This window comes from Grammomys surdaster, unplaced genomic scaffold (assembly GCF_004785775.1).
Source record: "Grammomys surdaster isolate TR1022 unplaced genomic scaffold, NIH_TR_1.0 271, whole genome shotgun sequence".
Taxonomy (NCBI): Eukaryota; Metazoa; Chordata; class Mammalia; order Rodentia; family Muridae; genus Grammomys; species Grammomys surdaster.
The window spans coordinates 7,556,142-7,581,432 of NW_021604712.1; the positions used below are offsets into that span (position 1 = coordinate 7,556,142).

The 25,291-nt window shown below is 46.3% G+C and overlaps 1 long non-coding RNA gene across 1 annotated transcript; it reads left to right on the forward strand.

Moving 5' to 3' along the window:
• Positions 1-5,636: 5,636 nt before the first annotated feature.
• On the forward strand, positions 5,637-23,298 carry LOC114628706. The gene is made up of 3 exons (XR_003712520.1): positions 5,637-5,763; positions 21,143-21,340; positions 22,531-23,298. It is a non-coding gene; the product is annotated as an uncharacterized LOC114628706 (long non-coding RNA).
• Positions 23,299-25,291: the final 1,993 nt, after the last annotated feature.

Here is a 25,291-nt window from a genome sequence, read left to right on the forward strand (position 1 = left end):
GTGTTCTACACCAGGGGAGGGCAGAGGCTGGCAATGAGCGTCCAGTCTCTCACCCATCGGGGCACACCTCTGCAGTGTGCTGTCTGTGGTCTCTCAGAATACCTCCAATGTCCACAGCACAAAGTTGGCCACTGGCATGCCCTTCAGCAACTGTGTTCTCCCTGCTTTCACTTACGAGATGGGCTCTCAAATCCAAACTTCATCTAGAGGTCAGTTTTAGGCATAAGTCTAAGTGAAGACAGATTGGCATATTACATGTTGCACAGCCCGAGCTGCATTAAACCTGATGCCCGCATGCTGCCTCTCCATGCTCCCTGAAATCAAAGTTTTACTCTTCACCAAGCTGGAAGACCCCTGACATGCTACCTAACACCTACTAAGTGCTCAAAGCTGTGTAAGGAATGAAAGGATGAATGAGTGGGGCAGTGGCTGCACATCTGGGGTCTCAGCCACTCAGGAGGCAGAGGCTGAGGGTTGAGGATTGTCCTAGCCCAGAGACTAATTACAGGCGAGCCTGGGCAACAAAGCTATAGCTCTATCTTTAGAAAAACAAAGCATGTGTTGGGGATAGAGTTCAGTCAGTAACATGCCCAGTTTGACCCCAGAACCCATGTAAAAATGCATATGCTTGGAATCCCAACTTTGGAGAGAGAGAGACAGGGAGGTCTACCCAGGGCTGCCTGGCCAGCCAGCCAAAGTCAGGGAGCTCTAGGCCAATGAAGGACCCTGTCTTGAAAATCAACATGGGCAGTCCTTAAGGAATAACACCCAAGTTTGACCCTCTTGCCATCACACACGCCATGTACAACCCCTAGAAACAATGGGCTTGACCCTCAGTCTGGTTTCATCCTCTTCTCCCTTGTGTGATTTGGGGAAACTGACAAGACCTTTCTAAGCATTAATTCCCTTGTGTAAAATGAAGCCAATAACAACGCTGGCTTCTTGGGGCTGCAGAGGGATGAAGGAGATAGTGTGCCAGAGAATGAACTATGCGGTGACTGCTGGATAGCTACATCCACTGTCACACCCCAAATCTAAAAGAAAATGCACAACTGAGGTTCCCAAGGAACTGATGGACAGGGTTGGGGGTCAAAGGATCAGCTGAGGCACAGAACAAGAGGGCAGACACATTCTGGAGGTGCAGACACCTTTTCCATGATCGTTTTGCCTGCTCTCTGCTCACTTGGTAGAAAGGGACACTGAAGAGCTCTTGAACCAACAGGTGCTCCTGACTAACACCAAAAGCTAACCTGGAAATGGGGTCCAGTGTCTCTCTGCCAGAGGACAATGCAGACAGGGAGACAGTATAGGGACTCTGCTCCAGAAAAGGAGAAGCTTTGTCCACTTTCTAACTCAGTTCTTGGGGTGCTCTTGAATGTGGGGTGTGCCTCTCTGCTGTTCCCTCAGCTCAGGGGACATTCGATGGCCACAGTCAACTTGACAAATAGATTCAAGTATAAGTGCTTGAGAAGCATCCAAGGGTCCACGGTGTCTAATAATGTGCCTGTTTGCTCTGGCACCAGCTTGAATTGCATCAGATCGGAGCATGAAACAAGTCAACACACAGCTTGTGCCCAAGCCCAGTCAACAGCCTGGCATGCCCCTCGGTGTGGACTGGTAATGTCTTATTTATAGTTGTTTGTGTGGTGACTCTCATTAAGGGTCCCCTGGGCTCCCTAGTTCTGCTAGTTCAGTGAGACTTTATTGCATTTTCACATGTACTTATATGCCATTATGTTATGGTAGTAGTATATTTGTACGTTTATGTCTATTTGTATATATTATATTGTTATGGCCATCTTATTAGTCTATTCGAATCATTATATATATTGTTAAATCATTTTTGCTACACTAGGGCATGAGGATTTCTAGATTTCTTGACACAGAATTCTTATGGACAGCAAGTGTGTGTGTGTGTGTGTGTGTGGTTTATACTCACATTTATGTATGTAGGTGTGTGTGCATAGATGTGGGTGGGTTTGGAGGCCAGAGGAGGACATCAGGTATTTTTCTCCTAACCACTATTATTTTCAGATAAGGTCCGGAAGTCCTACTGACCCCTCTGTCATGTCCTCAATAGTGCTTGGAGTGACTGATATGTGTGTGTCTACACTTTGCTTTTTGCATGGATGCTGGGATCCTACTCAGGGTCTCATGTTTGAGTGACATATGCTTTATCCACTGAGCCAGCTCCACAACCCAGACAGCAGTGTTTTCTTCTGTCATTTGAAGCTGGCCTCTGGCTGAGTGGACACAGTTCAACTTATCCCTTCCTGGCCAGGCTGATTGCTAAGGACCCTTCATGGCAGGACTAGTCACCCTTCAGGATTTCTGTCTTCTGACTGATAGCATAGAGGAAGGGAAGTACATGCCTGCTCTTCTTTCTTGCTCAGTATGTCTGGCCTCTTTTTACACACACACACACACACACACACACACACACACACACCTGTTCCCCCATTATTTCCCTTCAGGAACTCAAGTTTCTTAAGGCTTACTGGGGCTGGCCAGTGTAGGATGATCAAGGGCCAGTGAGGACGCCAACCTGAGAATAAAGTCACCCCAGCTGAGCTAAGGAAAAGAGCAATTGAAATAATGTTGTTCAACTGCTAAGACAAAACTGTATATGAAATTGACATCTCCACTGTCTTTTTCAAGAGACAATTAAATGTCTTTATTTGCATAAACAAGCTTGGGCTGGATTTCTGTCTTTTACAAAGGATGAATTCCGACAACCTGGGCCTAAAGGCGCTCTGTGTGGCTGTAGGATCTAAGCAAACAGAAACCCATCAGGATGCCCTGGGCAGCTGCAGTATCTCCTCCTCCACTAGATCTTGAAGGTAGACATGCTATGCATCCCATTGGCCTTGCTGCCAGCCTTGCACCCAGGAAGAACCATTAGATCCCCATAGCAGTCGCCACAGGAAGTTTAAAGTGTGTACCTCAGGCTTTGCAACTGTCCCCCCAAGTTCATCACTGGGCATCACTGCCCTTCCAAACAAGGACCATCCTTAGGAGGATGGTAGCTCAACCTACCTCAAGGCATGCACAGAGGACAAAATCCAGGCAACTGACAGGAACCAAATCAAGATTTTGAGACTATCTTATGGCGAGATCACTCTCAGAATGACGAGAAGAACAAGCCAACGTTTGAGTTGGCCAGCACACAGGAGGGGATAAGCCATGTTGTCATGGTGCAGGCTACTCACAACTGCTCCTGATATAGGGACTGGGTTCTGGGATGTCACAACCAAGATAGACAGCCAGTGACAGTGCTGTCATTCAAGCTGGCTCTTGAGAAGAGCAGAAGATCCTCCAAGGAGAGCCAGCTTGGCCTTCTGTGATATAGAACAGAAATGTCACAGAGGCCACTGAAGGCAGTCACAAGCCTGTGCGATTGGGAGTTTAGCGAACCATCTGGCTATCAGTAGAATTTTGACTGACTGTAACCAGTAAAACAAAGACTGCAGAACAGCCGGTTCCTGGATAGCCCTGCAGGAACTCCCCACACATGTGCTTGCTATGTGGCATGCTGAGTGAATTCTTGGAAACCAGGAGCCCACCCAAATTAATAGGAGCAGCTTAAAAACTGTCTCACGGAAAATAAAGATGTTCTTTGGATCTAATCTTGTTCACACAGACTTTAAGATAAAAGAAAAAAAAAACCCTCAGTGTGTCAATGTGTGAGACGGCTGCATAATCCCAACACTGGGGAGAGACAGGCAGACTTCTGGGGCTTGATGGGGGCTTGCTGGTCAATCTAAGGAAATATAAGTGGACAGCATCTAAGGAAAGAAACTGAAGTTGTCCACTGCCATCCACATGATATGCATTCACACACACAGGAACACGCAGACACAGCACATACAAAGAAACCAGCTACTGTAAAGCAGGCATGAACCTGTCATCCCAATAACTTTCAAAAGTTGTCCGTAATCATGCGACTTGGAAAACTAATGTCTTCCCAGGTGAAGAAACCCAAAGTGAAGGCCATTGTAGTCTCTGTCGGGGACAGGTGGAGAGGAGAGACTTGGGATGGGCTTACAAACAAAGGGGCTGCCTGAACCTTACCTAAAATAGAAAATAAAACCAAACCACAAAACAAACCAATAAAAAACAGCTTAGACCTGTCAGTTTTCTCTTTGGAGCCATCCACAGAGCAACAAGAATTCCTGCAGCAGACTGACCACCTAGGAGCCTTTTTGAAGGTTAAGTGAAAGCCCAGGAAGAGGGTCCACTGTTGGTCCATCTTTAAAACATCTGTTCTGTTTTGTTTTCAATGATTTACCCATTTTATGCTTTGTCTCTATGTATGTATGGACATCACAGGCATGCTTGGTGCCTGAGGAGACTGGAAGAAGACATCGATTGGAAGTGGAATTGTAGATGGTGGAGAATCACCTTGTGGATGCTGGGAATGCAACCGGGGTCATCTGCAAGAGAGCAAGTGTTCTTAACCACGGAGCCATGGCTACAGCCCAAATCTTGGTGGTGTTTTGTTTTGAGACAGAATGTTACCAGGTAGCCCTGACTGGCAGGGAACCCTCTGGCCTCAAACTCAAGGTGGTCCCCTGCTACCTGAGTGCTGGGTTTAAAGGCAAGTGTTAAAGCCACTACACCCTGTCAGCTCCCAATGACTCCCCGAAGCTTTACCTGGAGGGGTTACTGGAAGGGACGGGGCTGGGGGGGTTAGTTCTCAATCACTAAAACAAGCATTAGCTTTGGGGAACCAGCATTGTTCTTTACTGCTTGAGTGACCAGAGCCTTTCTGACCTCCAGATAAAATGGTGGCGATTCTTCTCTTGCAGGAAGGTGTAGGAAAGGAACCAACCACGTAGTGGTTAGAACTTAAAAGCTCCTCCTCCCTTCTCTTCAGGCCACAAGGAGGAAAGTGGGTCGCTTCACACCCCCAGGCTCACGGAGAGGCAGGAAGAGCAAGGAGGAGGCAGGGGTGGAGGTGGGGGTAGAGAGAAGATTGAGGGGGAAAAGGATGGGCAAGAAAGCTAATCTCCCAGCTGGTGCAGAGCCCCACACGGTGCCTTACTGACGCACATTCAGAGATTCGAGTTCCCTGCACCCGCGTGGGTGACTTTGAAACAGATTCCCGCCTGGCACAGCGTACTCTCCAGCGGCTCACGTGAAATCGATCACGGCAAAGTCACACCCTACAGCCAGAGCAATTCGGGAAGCTTGGCTCTTCCACAAACAAGGTATTGGGCTCTTTCCTCCCCATTCCCTTCCTCTGCGGCTCAGCTTCTCCCTCCGCATCACTGTCCACGTGCAGACTCAGAAGGCGCCCACCCCCACCCGGGCGGGTCCCCACCCTAGGGCATCGGATCCTGCGGGTTGTTTACCAGTTGGCCATCTCCCGAGGCCCTGCGCGGTGCCGCCACCTGCCGGCGGGAGACTGAACTGCACCCGCGGGTACGGGCCAGCAACTGCGGGCTGATGACCCAACGCCGCAGGCATCCGAGGATAACCTTTCCCCTTTCTTTCCAAGACCAAATAAGGGGGCTCTTCCCTCTGTGAGCTGTGCTTGTGGCGGTTAGGCCAAGGGGCGTGGAAAGGAGGATCTCAGAACGAGGCTGACAGTCAGCTAAACAACCCACTACATTGTTCCCGCCCCACATGGCCTCCTCCCTGCACCCGTCCCCACATGCAGCAGCAGAATAGTGGGTAGAATTGCCAGGGTATGGGACCATCCTGAACCCCATCAGCAGCAATTCCAGCGCCCCGCCCCCAACCTCAGGCATGAAGACCAAGGTGCCTGCAGTAGCTTGCTCCTGGGTGTTGTCGCTCTGCACCCTCTGGGCCTGGGGGTCAGTAGGGCTGAGAGGAGCCTCAGACCCTGGGGAGGGGCAAGGGGTGTCACTTGTAGAGGAGCTAGACAGGGCTGTCAGGCCTCTGAACCCTGGCATCACCCACACGGAGGGAGTCTCAGTGGCTGACAGTGTTCAGTAACCACAGAAACCAAGATTTGACCCATATTTTCAAACATGGCCTCAACTCTAGCTTCCCCTCCTTGAAATCGTAGTGAAAGCGTCTGACTTGACTTGCTATGAATGTTCCTCTTGCTTTAGATTCCAGGATGCCACCCAGAAGGCAAATCAAGAAACCTCACTGGATGGTTTGTGGATGACTTGGGAGGGTCCCAACGGTTCCAGGAAGGAGGCACAGGCTATCCTCGTTCACTGACTCTTTCCAATCACAGTGTCCTGTCCAAAGCTCGATAACACTTCCAGAGGACTAGATGATAGCTCTCACGATTGTCCGTGTCCGTGCTTTTTGACTGTCTGTGTGCTTTGGGTGTTTGGGGTAATGAAGTGGAGGGGTACAATCTGACACTTTGGGCAGGATGGCAGGATGCTTATAGTCTGTCCATTTCGAGCCTTATTCTAAATATCCCACATCATCACCATCTACAGTGATTACTACCTCTGCTAAAGAGAAGGACCATGCCTTCAGAAAGCACGGCTTTCCACTTACCACTCCGCCAGGTCACTAACTGGATTCAGGCTCAGGCCTTGGGGCTCCAGAGTATGTATACCCTTAACCCAAACACTAAGTGTTCGTTAATGGGGATTTGATCACTTTACAGCATACCCATACAATGGGATCTTCTCTGGCTGCTTAAATGGTAATGTAGAGTAATGTAGAATAATTGGCGGGGGTGGGGGTGGGGTTGGGGATATCCACAACACAGTGTTAAATGGACCCAGCAGGGAGCCAACATGGTGTATAACTGGATCTTGTCTGGTGGCTCTTCAAAGGGCACTCATGGCAGTACTAAGCTGTGGTCCTTGGTGGGTGGCAGGACTTTAGGTGGCTAATTTTACAGGGATGCTTTCTTTCTTCATTTGCTGAGCTCTTTGTGATCCACTGTCAAGGCTGTGAATAAATCCCCCACAAAGTCTTCCCTGATCCCCCGAATTGGACGCTGAAGATCCCCATGTCCCTCTGGTGTGGGAACTTGTGTGGGATGGTTACTTAGCTACGTGAGCACACGACTGTGTCGCCAGCTGAACCGCTGACTTTGGAAGGGAGACATGAGCGCTTTCTCTGGTTTCCATGTTTCCTTTGTGTTCACTGTGGGACTCAAATATTTACCTATAGACTGACATCACCCAGTGCTGATGGGAGGGCCCACTGAAGAATTAATTCCATAATTAGTCGTTTGATGCCACCCTTCTTTTAGTTCAATAAGTTCCCAAGGACAGAGACATGCTTTTCCTAATTAGCTCCATGTTCTGACACTAGGTCTGCCATAGCACACAGTAGGTACTCCATATAGGTTTACTATGAAAATGAGCACAGCCCTTCTTCTTCTTCTTGAGAAAGCAATATGGGAACACTCTCTGTCCCGATGCACTATCAAACAATTAAGCATCTCTACAAGACAGAGACTTTTAGTAGGAACTGGTTCTGGCTAACAGAGCAGAAAGGGGCAGTTTGGAACTGACACGAAGGCAGAAGAAGCCTTAAAAACTGGGCAGGAAACAAAGGAAGTCAAGCTGAAGGAAGACCTAGTCAGTGATACCAGGAAATAGCAGCTGGTTCCAGCACCCCTGAGCACTGCTGCCTGCTCCCACAGATGTTGCCAATGTAGCCAGATGCTGTTGCAGTGGTAGACCCTGGCTTGTCACTGGCTATTGGATCATTTACCTGAGACTCCTGGTGTCCAATGAGATCAACTGGCTAAAGCCAAAGCCATATACCTAATGACATACTGGCCAGTACTTAATCTGCATGCCAACAGGAAAAGCCACAGCCCCGTATCCTAGCATTTACTGTCTCTGCTGAAAACATCCCCCACCAGGGCTGATTTTCATGTCAATCATTTAACCACCAGCTCAAGAGACTCCTGAGACTTGAAAAGTTGGTGATGGTGGGCCTGATGAGTCATTCTCTGGTGTCTTCCTGTGTAGGGCATGCCAGCCAACCCCCTCCAGAGAAAACACATGTCCACATCTCAATGAGATGCTGACGCTGTGTCAGAGAGGCTAGGCAGAACGTAGGTTAATATGCTGTCTGGCTACTTCTTACAGGAGCACTCAGAACCCAAAGGAAGGTCAAGTGTAGAGTCCCAGAGAGTGTAGCATGTGGCTGAGGGAAGAGTCTGGAGGCAGAGGTGGATGACAGGAGAGATGTTTAGATCTGTACTAATCAGACTTCAGGCAGAGTCTCTATTGTGCATATTACAAACAACCTGCCAAGGACAGAGCATGAGAGCCTGCTCTGAATTTGTTGATGGAGGGTCATAGAAGGCCCTCCTGCCTTCTTCAGGAGGGACTAACCTCTCGCACTAGGTCTCAAGTCCAAGGGCTAAAATAGTTACATTCTGGATATAGTGCTATACAGAATTTACTGCATGTACAAGGCAGGACACCCACAGATCACTAGTGGGCAAGTTGCCGGGGGGTTTAAAGCCAGCCAGTGTGCTTGCTGAAGGCCATGGTGTTGATCATGAAGCCATCCTGACTTGGCCCATCAGTAGCCACTTGTGGTTGCCTTTGAATGAACCACAAGGCATGCCCACAGTTTGGAAAATAGAGACTCTGAGGCTTCGATTAAAGACTCTGTTGGGACAGTATGGTCAGGCTGACCTACCCTGGTATCCCAGGTCCATGCTTGCCAGCTTCCTCCCATGTGGAAATGCATGTGGCCATCCCCAATCCTGGGTAGCAGAGCTGTGTGAGCTAAGATGTGTGGCAGATAATACCTCACAGTCTGTTAATAAATGCAGTCTTATGGGATAGTTTGCTTAAGGTGAAATTAGTATAGGAACCACTTATTTTAGGAGTGTAAAATCATCTCTCATATATCACTTATGGACAGTCACTGTCAGTTTTGAAGTTGCTGGGAACTTTTTCAGCTTAAACTTCACTTAAGGATGCAGACATATGACAGATTGCTCCTAGTTACAGGAACAAGCTTAGCAAATGGTGTATTGGCTCTTCCAACTCCCCTGGGACATGGCCTGTGTTGTCTGCACTCACAATATACTGGCCTGGCTGAGAGGCGGCAAATCACCTGGCCAACTCTTAGCATATGGACAGCCTGGAAGATATTTAGTGACTCTAGAACTTTCGGGGAATCCTGCTGGAGGTATCCAGAGGACCATTGCCTGGGAAGGTAGGAATGGGACACTAAAAGTGGCTTAAGTATTTGGGAGTAAGAATAAATGACCCAGGAGAAAAATATGCCTATAGGGCCATGTTAGCATGGACCCTGTTGGCAGCCAACAGGGAAAACTTAAAAGAAGTGGGTGGGTGAACGGAAGTAAAAATGGAGGTTACCAGAAACATCAGAAATGAGGAAGTCCTCTGGATTCCCCACAGTGGAATGCCTTGTGGGTGACATGGATCCACTGAGGAGCTCTGGTTTCACTGCCAGTTGCAGGGGCCATGCCACACTTCTGAGCACAGGAAGGAGATTGACTTATCTGCCTCCTCCACCATAGGACCCTCCCTGTCCCTCCCGGAGCTGTGCAGAGTCCCTAGCGGTATGCTTCCCCCCCCCCCCACAAAGAGGTCTTCACAGCCTGGGAGAGGGTGGCTCAGCTGATAAAGAACTTACCACGAAAGCCTGACCGCCTGAGTTTGATCCCTGATGGCCACGTCAAGGTGGAAGGAAAGGAACTAAGTCTTTTGACTCGGGCCATGGCAGAAGTGCACCCAATGATGCTGATGACAATGAAGGAGGAGGAAGAAGAGGAGAGGGAGGAGGAAGAGGAAGAGGAGGAGGGGGAGGAGAACAACAGCAATGATTAGATGACTCATTGCAGTATCTACTTGAGTTTCCTTATTTAAAAAAAAATATGTGTGTATTAAACTTTAAACATGCAAAGAGAGCCTAGCACAGTGAATGCTTATGTACACACTGTGGACCCTGTTTGCAGTTACGCTCTGATGGTGACATCATCAGACCATCTTTGCACAGGCTTGGTCTGGTCCACACAACGAGCCTTGTTATTGTCTCTTTTAGCAGATGACAGAATTAGACTCAGAGAAGTGACTGGCCCACAGACACACAATGAGGGCAGCTGACAATGGTTTCCCTCACGGAAGGCCTGATGCTATCAGGGTACTCTCTCAGTCAGGGTACTCTCTCAGGGATGGGCAGAGTTTAAGCAGAGGCCGTGATGGGTATCCTAGCTAGGTTTCCATTGCTGTGATAAAACACAGACCAAAAACACTGTGGGGAGGAAAGGGTTTATTTCATTTTACAGTCAATCACTTTGTGAAGTCAGGACAGGAACCTAGAGCTAGGAACAGAAGCAGAGACCATGGAGGAACGCTATTCACTGGCTTGCTCAGCTGACTTCTTTCTACAACCCTGGACCACCTGACCAGAGGGAGTCCTGACCTAGTGAGCTAGGCCCTTAATCAAGAAAATGGCCCGTAGACATACCTATAGGAAAGAGACACCAGTGTCTTAACACGTGGCTAGTCCCCTGTGTGAGCCAGGCACCTCTACTTTGCTGTGAATCACAGGCTTGATTCCTAGGGTCTGGTGGAGACAAGCCCCAAGAAACTGGAAGGAGGTTCATCTCAACCAGGAAGCATTATGAAATTGAAGGGTGGGCCCCTTGGTAGTCTGTCAGTCACTCTAGATTTCATCCATTCAATTATCGTTTATTGAGCAACTATTCATTTCTAGCTCTGGGAACACAACGGTGAGTTCCAGCACTGTCCAGGAGAACTCTGCCTTTCCAGTTGTTTTTGACTGGTTTCCTCCCCTGTAGAAGTGGTAGTACTCTTTCAACCATTAATGATTAATCCTGTAATCTGAATTTTACCCTCATTTAAAAAAAAATGAGTGAAATACCAGCCCTCTACAACAGGGACTGTTGTGAAGACCAAGCGAGATGGCCAAGATCAGATCGTCTTGCCTCTCCCCAGTCTGGAAGGCTGAGGCATCAGCTTATGGGAAGAGACACTGAGTCAACCCATGTGACCAAGACCAGTCTTGGTATGGCTGGTGCTATCCTGGGGGATGCCTGGGATACAGGCACAACTGCTGTAAGAAATCAAAGCTACCCAGAGTGGGTTAGGCTTCCCATGGTCTGCTGGCTGAAGCCCCTCTGGGTGCCACTGATCAACAGAGTTTGGCAAGGACATGTGGACAAACGCTTGCCTATCCTTCTACACTGCCATTCTTGCTTGCGTATGGTTAGAAATATTTGAAGAACATCAATAGAACCTTTTACCTTAGGCTGCTTTGTGCTCAAATGGGTTCCTGGGAGAACCCATTAAGCAGTGGTTGATCCCCTTGCCTTAGTGCAAGCCTTCATTAAGGACCGTTAGAGCCCCCGTGTTCCCAGTCCCAGAGATACTCTGCCTGCCGGAAGGGCTAAGGTAGAAGCAAGAGCTCTGCCCACAGCCTCCGTCACTCCACCTGAACTACGTTAATTTGTTCTGTGCTGTTACATGCATATTACAAAGCTTCATCATTTAATGTGGCAGGAAGTGTTTTCTATATTAATGAGCCCGAGTCAAAGGGGAAAAAAAAAATCTCTAGTTAAGGTTTTATTCTTCCAGAACGCTAGGCTGTCCGCGTCTCATTACCCAGAAAAGCCTCCTGCCTCTCTGCCTCTCCCGTGTTATTAAAAACCAACTTGTTCCCTTGTATTCGTGTGCAGCTAAGTACTCAGACCACATGCAAGAAATTAGACTAGGATTGGGGCTGGAATTGGGGGTAGATTGGAGAGGGGGGGAACGTCTGCCAGTTCCATTTGGTGAAAGCCAGGTGGAAAGACAAAGGCAGCCAGAAACGCTGGCAGGCCTGGGAAGTGTTCACACACCGACGTGTGGAGTTGTTTAAAATCTCATCCTTCAGAGTCACCTTCCCCACTCAGTTGCTACCAGAGGATTGAGATATTTGTGGACATGACTCCGTGGTGCTGGCTGCTGGTATGTGGATCCTCCCTGAAAGAGATCACAGGGCTTAGGGAATGCTGATGGACTGGACCACACGTGACTCCCTGAATATGCTCTTGGCTAGTTGACCTACACTACAGATAAGAGACTGACTCTTCGGAGAGGGAAAAAAAAGTTTAAAGCAGTGTTTCTCAACCTTCCCAATGCCTCTACCCTGTAATACAGTTCCTCAGGTTGTGGTGACTCCAACCACATTATTTTGTTTCTACTTCATAACTGTAATTCTGCTACCGTTAGGAATCTCGACATAAATGCCTGATATGCAGGACAGCTGACATGCAACCCCTCTGGGGTCAGAATCCATAGGCTGAGAATGGCTGCCTTAACAGCGCTGCCTAGTGTCAACTTCAGAGTTACTGGTGATGGTTTCGAAGGCTCCCACCATTCTGCTATGGCTGATGAGTTCCTGGGGTCCCCTGACTCAGGTTAATAGAAGAGAAAGGGGAAAACATCTTCCTAACGCACTGTATGGTGAAAAGTGGGAGTCTGAAAGGAACCACACAGAGACAGGAGATGTGAACAGCTTCAAGGAGGGAAGCATGGGGAGCACACCTGTAAGGTCAGCATTCGGGAGATGGAGGCAGGAGAATCATGAGCTCAAGACCACCCTTGGCTACATAGTGAGACTGTCTAAAACAATGAACGCAATAAATAAATAAATAAATAAATAAATAAATAAATAAATAAATAAATAAATGTTAACAAGAAAACAACAAGAAACTGGAGGGCCACCCACCAGGACCTTGGCTCTCTGGTCACTGGTGGAAGCAGGCAGAAGAATGGATTCTAAGGAGACAAAGGGGTGTCTGTGGAGAGGCGATAAATGCTAGAACTGTAGCCAGTTTCTCAAAGGTCCCTGCTAGGGGAAGGGGTGTGAGGAGAAATTGGTCCACGAGTGTAATAGAGTCAGTGAGTGAGTTCCGAGTTCAATCCCACAGTAGGAGGACCACACTATCACTAACGTGTCACTCGTATTATAAAGACAGGGTCTTGCTATGAGGCCCTGGCACTTGCAGTGCAACTTAGGGTATCCTCAAACATACAGTAATTCTCCTGCCTTAGCCTACTTAGTGCTGAGATGACAGATATGCATGACCACAGCTTGCTTTTTATTGTACGTTTCAAAATAATACCTAGGAGAGTGGTTTTTGAATGCACACATCACAAAGAAATAATAAAAGCGTGAGAGGACAGCTGCTAACTGTCTTGGTTGGATGGACACAGAATGTAAATGGTGTCAGTGTGTCAGATTGTACCCCAGACTGTAAATGTGTGTCAGTGTGTCAGATTGTACCCTGAAGATACACAACACAACTATGTCAGCTAATTTTTTAGTATTTACTTTATAATCTGTTTATATGTGTGTGAATATTTGCTGCATGTGTACAGGTATGCTCACAGAGCGGAAGAGATTGTTGGATCCTTAGAGCTGTGAGCTGCCTGGTATAGGTGCTGGGATTTGAACCTGAGTCTTCTGGAAGAGCATCGAGTGCTCTTAACCTCTGCACCATCTCTCCAGCCCTCGACTAAATTTCTAAAACAGTTTTTGTTGTGCTTGAGTGTGAACATGTAGAGGCCAGAGGTCAGATCAGAGTGGCATTATTAGAAAGTGTGGCCTTGTTGGAGTAGATGTGGCACTGTGGGTGTGGGCTTGAAGACCCTTATACTAGCTTCCTGGAAGCTAGTATTCTGCTAGCGGCCTTCAGATGAAGATGTAGAATTCTTAGCTCCTGCTGCACCATGCCTGCCTGGATGCTGCCATGCTCCTGCCTTGATAATGAACCTCTGAACCTGTAAGCCAGCCCCAACTAAATGTTGTCCTTGTGAGAGTTGCCTTGGTCATGGTATCTGTTCACAACAGTAAAACCCTAACCAAGACAGGGTCCTGTCTTGTCTAGAAGATATGATCAGTTGCCCTAAAGAGTGTCTTAAAACAATTCACTTAAGAATCAGTACCTCAGGCTGGAGAGATGGCTCAGAGGTTAAGAGCACTCACTGGCTGCTCTCCCAGAGGTCCTGAGTTCAATTCCCAGGACCACATAGTGGCTCCTAACCATCTGTTATGGGATCCGATGCCCTCTTCTGGTGGGTGGAACACAGAGCACTCATAGACATAAAATACATGAATAATTAAATCTTAAAAAAAAATCAGCTTCTCCTACTTTTTAATCTAACAGTACACCTGCACTGGGGAAGGCTCCAGCTACCCCTGTAGCTGGAATACACATTCTGTGGCGACCTCATCTCCAGCCAGTAAGGTTGTCACAGATCATTCCATGTGACCTCTTGTTTTTATGGAAGAAGAGGTTATTTTCTCTAAACCAGTCCTCTACCAAACATAGGGCTACGTTGTTCCCCAGTGCCTCTAGTAGGTACATTTGAGCTTTCATCCCTTGATACAATACCCTTCTCCCCCAAGGCAGATGCTGGGGAGTTTTCCTCTGGATAATATTTTTCTTAAGGAGGGATCCAGGCCACCTGCGGCACCCAACTGTTGTTTGTTTTCAGAGAAATATTAATAATAAAGCTAATATTTATTGAGCACTTACTCGGTGCCTGGCAACTTTCCAGGCTTCTTCCATGAATTAACCTATGTAATTTTCACAGCGAATACAATCGTTGCTGTTTTCTAGATGAAAAAGCAGAAACATGACACACTCAATGCCCTACCCAGCATCTCTCCATGGGAAGTGGCAGAGGCCAAGAACTCCATGGGGCCTAGCAGGGAGTGTAGCTAACCAGTCAGCAGCCCTGCTCCTGCGTGGGTTTCCGGAAGCAGCTTTTGTAAGTTTCGCCTTCAGAATGGGCTGGACCACAGTACCACAGAATCCCTCAGGCTTTTACATCTGCCTTCTGCCACGAGATGACCAAGTGCTAGCTGGGGACGTCCTGATGCTCTTGACAGAACTTCACCCTCGTGAACATTGCCGCGTTGGAGAAGAAAAGAGGGCAGGCCTCACCATTAGCGGTGTGCACTTTCCAGGGGAGGGCAGCTTAGCATGTCTGCCCAAAGTCAACCTCATGATCTAACTGAATTTCAGAGGCTGAGGGTAGCATCAAATGCCTGCAGAGTTGCTGAACCATCCAGGAAAGATGGTGTAGGGCTGGCCTGCAAGGGAGACATTGGTGCTTCTTGGGGATCCATGCATTTCTGCTTAAGAACCACATTTCTGTGGGTTAGGAAGAGGCCTTTCTCCTCATCTCTCTTTCTACTACAGAGCAGATTCTTGCATTGAAAGAGGAATTTCCCCCTCTGCCAAGCCTTTGCCTAGGCTCAGAGCTGCCTGAGTCTCTCTTCCCTGCTCTACCTCCACACCCATCCTGTCCTTTTTTCTTCCTCACAGAACTCAGTTGGGGGTGGAGGGCAGCTCTCACTCCTCTGACTGGAGAAACCCTCCTGCTGTTTTTCACAGCACCTGGGGCTACTTCACAGCTTCCATTACTGATTCTCCTGAAGGAGTGAAGCTCACTGGCAGAGCAGGTACTTGGGGGCTGGGCATGGCTGAGTGCAACCTGAGAATACAGAGAGTATTCTCAGTGTCTTGACATGCTGTGTGTGTCTCCAGTAATAGACTGAAAACTTCATGAAGGCAAGTTCCAAGCCTAGCTCATTCACCTGGAATACACGTGCACACACACATAAACATGCATGTGTGCACACACACACACTTGCACACATGCACACACACATAAACACAAACATGTACATACACAAACACACACACAAATATGGTACCTGGCAGAGTAGCAGGACACCTCACAATCTCCCCTAAGGTCAAATGAGTGAATGATAGAGACACAAAGCTGATAGACACTAACATGAAGAACTGTGGTTTCCTGTTTGAGACCTCAGAGAAATGATATGGGGGATTTCCCCAGGTTCTACAGGTCTGGGATGGAGTCAAGATAAGAAAGTACATAGAAAAAACTAATGGGGCCTTAATCATCCCACAGCCAGAGCCCCTGATCCTAGTAGAGTGTATAATCTCTGAAGCCACCGACAGAATGCTAAGGAAGGACACAGGGGTGGTAAGAAGCTAAGGTATTGCCGGGCGTTGGTGGCGCACGCCTTTAATCCCAGCACTTGGGAGGCAGAGGCAGGCGGATTTCTGAGTTCGAGGCCAGCCTGGTCTACAGAGTGAGTTCCAGGACAGCCAGGGCTATACAGAGAAACCTTGTCTCGAAAAACCAAAAAAAAAAAAAAAAAAAGAAGAAGCTAAGGTATTGCCACGTCACCACTGCAGACCATTTAAGCATAGCCACTGGAAGCTCCATCCCAGAGAACTACCTAGGGTTTCCAGATAAGAAGTAAGAGAGCCGGAAAAAACTCTGTCTTAGTTTTTATTTTTGTTTTTTGTTTTGTTTTGTTTTTCTGTTGCTGTGATAAACATTCATCCTGAAGGTCAAAGGGCTTACTTTTGCTCACCGTTTGAGGGTATAGCCCTCTGTGGCGGGGTTGTCCTGACATCAGGAGCTTGATGCAGCTGGTCACATTGCATCTGGAGTCGGGAGGGACAGATGGATGCTGGCGTTCTCGTTTTCTTTTTGTCTTCCAGTCGTCGCATGTGTGTGCATGTCTTGTGTGTGCTTGCTTATGTGTCTACATGTACACGTGTGGAGACCGGAGGTTGTTGCTGGGAATCAATCCTCTTATTCACTGAGGCAGGGGCCCTCAATCAAACCAACAGCTCCTAGGTAAGGTTACTCTCAGAAGGCAGGCTGCTCTGAGCATCCTCTGTGTCCACCTTCTAAGGCTGGGATCACAGGCGGGCCGGCATGCCCTCCGGGTATTTACAAAGCTTTCTGGGGAATCTGGAAGTGCTTTAACCGCTGAGCCGTCTTCCTGACTCCACTTTCTCCTCTCTAGTCTGTCCAGGATGCATACCCAAGGAGTGGGCTACCACAGTGAGCTAGCCTTTCTACAGCTGATGTAATCAAGACGATCCCCTCAGGCATTCTCACCCACTGGTCTTCCAGGAGCTTCTAAAGTTGAAGATTAACGCTAGCACTCACCAACTTGGACTTTTGAGGGCCACTGCCTGTGGGCCGCTCGCGGAGCTGGCAAAGCAGACAGAAGGGCCATAGCCAACAGGAGTCTGGAAAGTGCAGCACCTGCGTGTAGGAGGAGCAAGGACCATGGCAGGCACAGCATTCACCCTGTCTCTTAGGAAAAGTGAGCCTCTCTTCCACTCACTGAAGCATCTGCCATGGTGAACGCCGAGGTTCCGGTCTGAGGTCCTCAAAGTCCGTTCGGCATCTTCTGGACCCCAGGCAGTGTCCGAGTGTCCTGTGGTAGACTCCAGCAAAGCTTGCTTAGACTTGATGATTATAGTCTCACAGTCTCTCTGTTGGTTTTTTTCATCTGTGGTTTGTCATTGCTTTTAACAGAGACCTTCAAACATCACTTGGCTCTGTTTGTTTTACCGTCTCAAGCTGGGGGGCTAGGTACGAAAATCAGGCAAAAGATATTCTCTGCTCAGAAGTTCTTGATAAAGCCACAAGGGCCAGTACCTGGAGAGGTGGTGTGAAGGTTGAACAAGGTATTGTGTCACGTGAGTGTGATGGTCAATCTGGTCAACTTGATAGACTGAAACACACCTATGAAATTAGGAGCTCACACTCCTGGGTGTGTCTGCTAAGGGCCTAGAGACAAGCAGAGCCTAAGGGCTGTCACCTACTGGGTGGTTCATCCATACATAGACTCGGAGTTTTTATAACTTATTAGGAAATGGTAGACTATGGAAGGTGGGCCTGCCTGGAGGAAGTGGGGTGCTAGGAACATACCTTCCAAGAGTGGCCATCTGTGTTCCATCTGCTTCCTGGATACTACAAGGAGAACCTCTTTCTTCTACTGCTCCCTGCTTCTGTGCTATCTCTGCTGTGTGATGGGCACCCAAAGGAGAGAGCCGCCATCCACTTGTGAGTTAAAACTGGGTCCAGGAGCCAGAGAGAATCCTTCCTTCCTTAAGTTGTTTATTTCAATCATTTTGTTGCAACAGCGAAACACTAAGCAACATGGCAAGTTTGGAGAGCTTTGCAAAGCGTCACCCTCTTTTGAGTGACCGCAAAGCACGCAGGCATGTTAGAGGCTCTGGGAAGGTCCCGCGGGAAAAGGCTTCTGTTTAACGGTCTTACCCAGGACTTCCCAAACCTATTTGACACTGGAACTTTTTGTACCAAATTGCTTTTATTAACACCCCAGGGAGCTAGAATCCCATGGCATACACTTGGACAATGCTGTTAGGTTTGCCATCCAGTGGACTGGTGACTTGAACTGATCAGGAAGGCGCTAACACACCACCCAACAGACATCTCCTGATTGGAGCTAAGCTGAAACAGTCTCGCTGGCTTTCCTGACAGAACCCACACCATCGGCTCTCTTCAGTCTCCAGTTTGCCGTTACGGACTCCTCAGCCCCCATAAATCCATTATCCAATTCCTCACAATCAATTAATTATTCTACTGGTTCTGTTTTCTCTGGAGAACCCTGTCTAATTGGATTTTGGTAGATAGGTCCACTGGGCCTGAAAGTTCAGACTAATGAGTGAACGGATGACCGTGAAGGTTGTTTCCCATCCTGCTTGTTGTTCTCCAGCTTGGAGATGTAGCCAACATCAGTCAGGAGTGCTCTGACTTCAGAAATACGGAAATTATACAGTCCGCCAAAATGAATATATTATAAACTTCGATGGGAAAAAATCCAAACGGCAGAAACACTGATACAGTGATTGCACTTTGTTTTAAAGCTAATTTTATTACAAAAATTGTCTTGAAGTCGTTCCTCTGGACTTTGCCCATAATCATTGCATGTTGAGTTCTTACAGGGAATCAGCAGATGGCTCTTTAATGAACCAACAGTGCACGACCAAGAAGTGTAGAGGCTGGTGTTTATTTTCAGATCAAAGGGAGAAAAATTAAGCCCAGAGGTACTTGTTTTCCGGAAAAATCACACTCTTGTGTGTTAGGGTGACAGGAATCTTCTTGATTTCACAATTTTCTCCTACCCGCCCCATTTACTCCCACACTAATCTGAATCTATAAATAGGGTTAAACATTGCTCTTCTGAGGCTGGGCGTGTTGCTCGGTGGTAGAGCAATTCACTTAGCTTGCAAGAGGCCCCGAGTTTGATTCCAGGATGAGCAAAAGTCAGTGATAAATACATAGTACCTCTTGGCTATTTGCAACAAGGCGAACTAGCTACTTTTAATTAAAAGGTTTCCAAAAAGCCTCATTCCAAACAAAGGGTGTGGCCTTTCTATAAAGAATGCCTTGCTGTAATTTACACCCAAGAAAAAGACGTAAGCCAAGAAGAATTGAGGGACTGCCTCACTTTGACTGCAGAAAAAAGCCAGGGTTAAAAATATCTGATGGTTTTGTTCCTTCCCTTTCACCTTTCTGTACCCCTCAGAACTTTAAAAAAAAAAAAAGAAAAGAAAAAAAGAAAAAAGATGCCAGCCAACACGTGAGGCCAAGCCTGCAGAATACTTGATCTCACCTCTCCTAGCTTCCTGATTGCCCGTGGTACAGTTCTGGAAACACCTGATATTGAAATGCTGTCGTGTGGACAATCCGCCATCTAGTGGCCAGAGTGAGAATTGCAAAAACAGCTTTCGGAGTTATTTGCCAAAACTGGCCTTCAGACCAAAGTTATTTATGCCAATAATTCTTAGGCTTTGCTTCACATTATAACGTCTCAGGGAGCTTGTAAAAGTCTGATGCCAAGGCTATACCCGCATACCAATTAAGTCGGAGTTCCTGGGAATTGCAATGGATTGTGCTTGTGACCTGCGTTCTTTGCAACCAAAGCAGTTGATTAAAACAAAGAGTCAGGCGGTATCTTGTATTTCTGAGAGATACTGTGTGTGCTGATTTCTTCTCCCTTCTCTCTCCTCTGCTTTTTATTTCCAGACAAGATCTCGTGTGCTTCAGGCTGGTCTTGAGTTTCTGATACTCTTGCCTCCACTTGACCCTCCCCTCCCCCACTCATTGCTAGAATTATAGGTGTGCACCACCAGGCATGGTTTTGATTTTCTCCCTTCCTCCCTCCCTCCTTCCCTCCCTCCCTCCCTACATTCATTTTTTCTTTTTATTTCATTTTTTAAAACGGGACCAATATACAGAACACTAGATAGGTGGCAAGCACAAACTTAAAGTTTAACTTCTTGGAGCGCAAACATGTGCTTAACCAAGACACATCTGCCACGAGGACCTTTGGTGACTGATTCCTATGACTCACTGGATCACTGTGTAGGTTCCATGAGAATCACTGTGTGTTGTGGTTTGAATGTAAAATGTAGACCCTTGTCCCACCTTTGCTTTTGTGATTGAATATTCAGTCCTCATACAGCGGTGCAGTTTGGGGAGGCTCTGGAACTTTTGCAGCCAGAGACCTAGTTGGCACAGGACCCAGTGCCATATGGGCAGAGCTACAGAGGCATAGCACGCTGGCTTCTTGACCTACGGGGCTTAAGGAAATCGTGCTACAGACTTCCACCACTCCAGTCTGGTGTCGTGGGCTGATGAGCAGCTGTCCGACGGCGTGCACCCCTCAGAGTGTGGACTGAAATACATAACATAGCAGTGAGAAAGTTAACCACACACAATGAACCACTTAGACCTGACCTGACTGCACAATAAATTCTATTTAGATGAATTTTATTAGGAGTCTATAACATTACCTTTCACTTGCTTTTTTGAAAGATTTATTTTTATTTTTAAATTACATCTATGTGTGTCTGCGCACAAGAGTGCAAGTACCCATGGAGGCAAGAGGCATCAGATCCTCTTGAGCTGGGGCTGCAGGCAGTTTGAGCTGTCCAAAGTGGGTGCTGGGGACTAGGCATTCTATAGATTCTCTCCACTGTTGGGTCATCTCTCCAACCCTTTAACTTGAAACTTTTTAAAATGCTATTTTAAAAATTACATTTACTTAGTGTGAGTGTGTGTGTGTGTGTGTGTGTGTGTGTGTGTGTGTGTAACCTGTGCATGCACACACATGTACTTCGGAAGGTATGTAGAAGTCAGGGAACAACCCAAGAAAGTTATTTCTCTCACTCACAACGTGGGTTCTGGAAATTGAACTCAGGTCGTCAGACTTGGTGGCAGGTCCCTTTAACACCAAACCATTTCTCTGGCCCACTTTTGGAAATTAATGTTACAGGCACCCCATAAAACTAATGGTACTTCTAACTTCTTTCCAACAGGTGTGTGGAAACTGTCTATGGATACATGTCCCTTGACGTCTGGCCTCCACCAGGATATTGCCTGGGTTAAATTCCACATATCTCACCCTGAAGGCAGCACTGTGAGCTTCCTTCAGCTGAAGCAAGCCCTCCTCCATCTCTTCTATAACGTCGTATGTACGGGGCTCATCGAGCAATTTAAATCTTTCAAAATGATAGGTGAGGAGTGTGAACATGTTTGTTGGTGTACGTTGTTTTTCCCTAGCAGGCAGAAGGGAACATCTTCCCACAGGAGAGCAAAAACTTGCCTTCTACTTCCTGAAGGTTTGATAATTAAGTCTCTGAATTGGACAGTAAAAGAGTCAACAAGTGGCAGACTTTGTAATTATGTTTGTACCTATGCATGTTCTACATAACACTGGATTTAAGGGTAGGGTGGTTAAAACTTTATATATATATATATATATATATATATATATCTCACAATACATATGTACATTATATATTATGTTATATGTTTGTTATTTGTTATATGTTATATGTTATACATTATATCACACATATATATGTGTATATATGTTTATATATATGAAAAAATGTATATCAATGTCAAATATATATATATATCAATGGCAAGGCAAGGTTTCACATTGTGGTCCAGGCTGGCCTAGAACTCACTTTGTGACCCAGGCTTGCAACTGATGAATTAAAAGTGTCGCCCACTAGTGAAGCGGGGTGGTGGCATCAAACTCATAACACTTTTCCTGTCTCAGTCTCCTGAATGATAGGATTACAGGCAGAAGTCACCACATCCAACTTTGGTTAAAGCCCAGTGGAACCCTGAGCAGTGAAAAGGAATGGGGGTGGGGCGGTAACAACGTGAGGGGGGTGAGGGAGGTGATTGTGTAATGAATGAAGCTCTGGTGTGTGGATAAAAAGTGCCTACCTTAGACAAATCCTTTCTCTAATGTCAACTTTTCTCTAAGTTTCTTTGACCCAAGGAAAGACCTCAGAGTCTGCAGCCAGAGTCTCTCAGATAGGCAGCTGGAAACTTGCTGCAGAGTCTTGTTTTAGGGCAGTGTAACCTGTTTTATTAGCAGTGCTCCACAGCTGGGTCTGTGTATTGCCTAGCCACCCTGGTCCACTAGTGGCTGCCATTTTTAATTCATCGGTTGCAAAGAGCTAGTAGTCCATCAGTTAATAGTGTGCAGAAAGCTGATTTTATGTTTTAATTTTTTATCAACAAATTTGTATTTCCTCCTTATGAATTCTAGCTTTTCTGCATTGCACCCCCACAACAACCCCACACTAGCTTTTCTGCATTGCACCCCACAATCTCCATTCCCACTATCTTGAGCTAATGTCAATTTTCTCCTGATTCTGGTTTTTTTTTTTTTTTAATGTTTTAGATCCAGGCTAACCCATTCAAGATATTACTTGTGGTTGATGTTATTTTTCAAGTCAACAACCAGTTACAGTAACAGCACAGATTAAACAAATGAACAAGCTATCTCTCTGCCCTGCACTGAAATGATATCTTTCTTGTGCTTTGCCTCTGAATGGACTGGACATGATTGCACACGGCTTTCAGCCCAGCACTCTGGAGGCAGAAGCAGGTGGAATTCTGTGAGTCTGAGGCCAGCCTGGTCTACAAAGAGAGTTCCAGGACAGCCAGGGCTACATAATGAGACCCCCATCTTGAAATACAACCAACAAACATTGAAGTGCGTCTTGAATGGCTTTTATACTTCTTGGTCTCCTAATCTACAAACTTGTTGTGTCAAAGCCCTGCAGCTATCATGTGATTATATCAGCTTGGTCCAGAGTTTTAGCATCTGGCACAACTGTTCTACATCAGTGTTTTTCACAGACAAAATGTTGCTCGTGAAACGGAAATATTTAGAATTGCTTCGACATAAATGTTAAAGGCTTTATAGGACCCAAGAAAAACCCCGTTGACGTTCTGATTAAAATTAAGGTTCTTATCCCTTTGGAAATCGCTGACACTTGTGGTTATTAATCCCTATGATCCAAGGGCATTTCACACTTCCCTGTTAGTTCAAATGTGGCTTTTATAACCTGTAACAAAATGTCATGATTTTCTTTAAGAAGCTCCTTTAACTTCTGATATTTTAACAGCTAACTTTACAATGTAATAAAAATAGAAATTCCCCAAAGAACTGAACGTAAGCACCCCATGTTCCCTGACTGTGTTGGGTGTCATTATCATCATTTTATCTGTTATTATCTTTACTTGTCCTTATTAAATAAAATCATAGAAAAGATAAACCTTTTAAAGACTGCACACTGGTGAAACTTACCACAGTGTCAATATTGTGAAGATCTTGTGTCTCCCCTAAATGGCTCTATCAATGCGCTGTAGTAAAAATTCTAGGAGACTGTGTATATAAATTTACAAGTTGACTGTAAAACATATGTGGAAAAAACAAAACACCAAAAATGGCCACACAGATCCTGACAGGGTTTTACACTAAAGGGTACCAAGATTTGTAAGGATGCTCTGACTGAGAGAATACCGAGTCTAGACAAGTGTCCAGCAGAGCCGAGCGCTGAGAAGCTCACACACTGTCCACGTCTAACAAAGTGACATAATGACATTCTCATTTCATTTTGTTGTTGAGGTAAAACTCTGAGACCTAAAGCAACTTTAGGGACAAAGGGTTTATTTGACTCAGTCTTAGGTCACATCTGATCACTGAGGGAGGTCAGGTCAGAAACCAAAGCCCTGGAGAAGGACTTCCATGGAGGAAGTCTGCTTGCCGGCCTGAGTCCTGGCTCCCTTCAAGGTGCATGAGAGCTAGTTTTCTTGTTTATTTTTACATGATTTTTTAAAAATCTGTTTTTAAGCTGGGCAGTGGTGGTTCATGACTTTAAGCCCAGTACTCAGGAGGCAGAGGCAGGATCTCTGTGAGTTCAAGACCAGCATGGTCTACAGAGTGAATTCTACAACATCCAGGGCTACACCGAGAAGCTTTGTCTCAAACAAACAAACAAACAAACAAACAAACGAAAAACAAAACCATTTTAAAATTAAATAGAATTACATCACTCCCTCCTTTCCAGTACTTTCGAGCTATCTTCTTTCAAAACCCTCTCATGGCTCTCCACTCTGGAGTTAATAGTCCCTTTATTAGTGTCATATATATAGGTATATGTGTATATGTAATGTGTATGTATGCACAAATACATATATAAATACAATCTGCTGAGTCTTTTTATTCTTGTTTGTTTGAATATGGTTTCAAGGCTGTCCACTCAGCCTTGGACAACCAGTCAGAGGCTCATCCGTGGGTCAGGCTGACTCTCCTTCTCCCAGTAGTCACTACTTGTCTGTAGTCCTTTGTCTAGGGTGGGACCCCAGGAAAGTTTTCCCTTCCATATTAACTTTCCGCCCACACTGCCTCTGTTCCTGCCTTGCATATGCAGCCAGGCCTATGAGAGGCTGATTCACAGCAGACTTCCTAGTATTTTGGCCCTTGAAGTCTTTCTGATCGCTCTTCTATGATGTCCCCTGAGCTGAAGAATCAGGAGCTGTGATACAGATGTATACAACTGGGGTTATGTCCCCTCCCCCAAATCTGTCACTCCCTACAGTGAAACCAGTTGTGGTTTTCTGGGATGCTTTCCATTTGCTCTAAAGAGAGGCTTCTTTGGTGAACGGTGGTAGCTACATTTACCTGTGAGCATAAGGCTAAGATTTAAAATGTAGGTTATGCTGTTCTAGCAAAATGATGGTGGCAGATTGTTTTCTAAGATCCATGACCTCACTAGCTCTGGGTAGCTGGCTAGGTTTCCAGTGCGGAGCATGGTGTCCCTCTTGTTGATGGAGCCCTATGTCCAATTAAGTAGCTGTTGGTCTTTTCATTAAGCAGTGATGGGTCAGTTCAAAATCAGTGTAGACAAAAGTGATGTTTACCTCCATAAACACTTTTTATGAAAATTAATTCCAGATTTGTGTAGGTATAGATACGAAAGCTCAAACAAGAAGACAAGTAAGATAACACAGGGAGATCCTTGTGATCTTGAAATAAGCAACTATTTCATAATCAGAATACAAAACCAAAATCTCTAAAGTAAAATATTGATAAACTGACCTATATTAAAATTAAACATTTCTTGGAGTTGGAAGTATGGCTCAGTGGTTAAGAA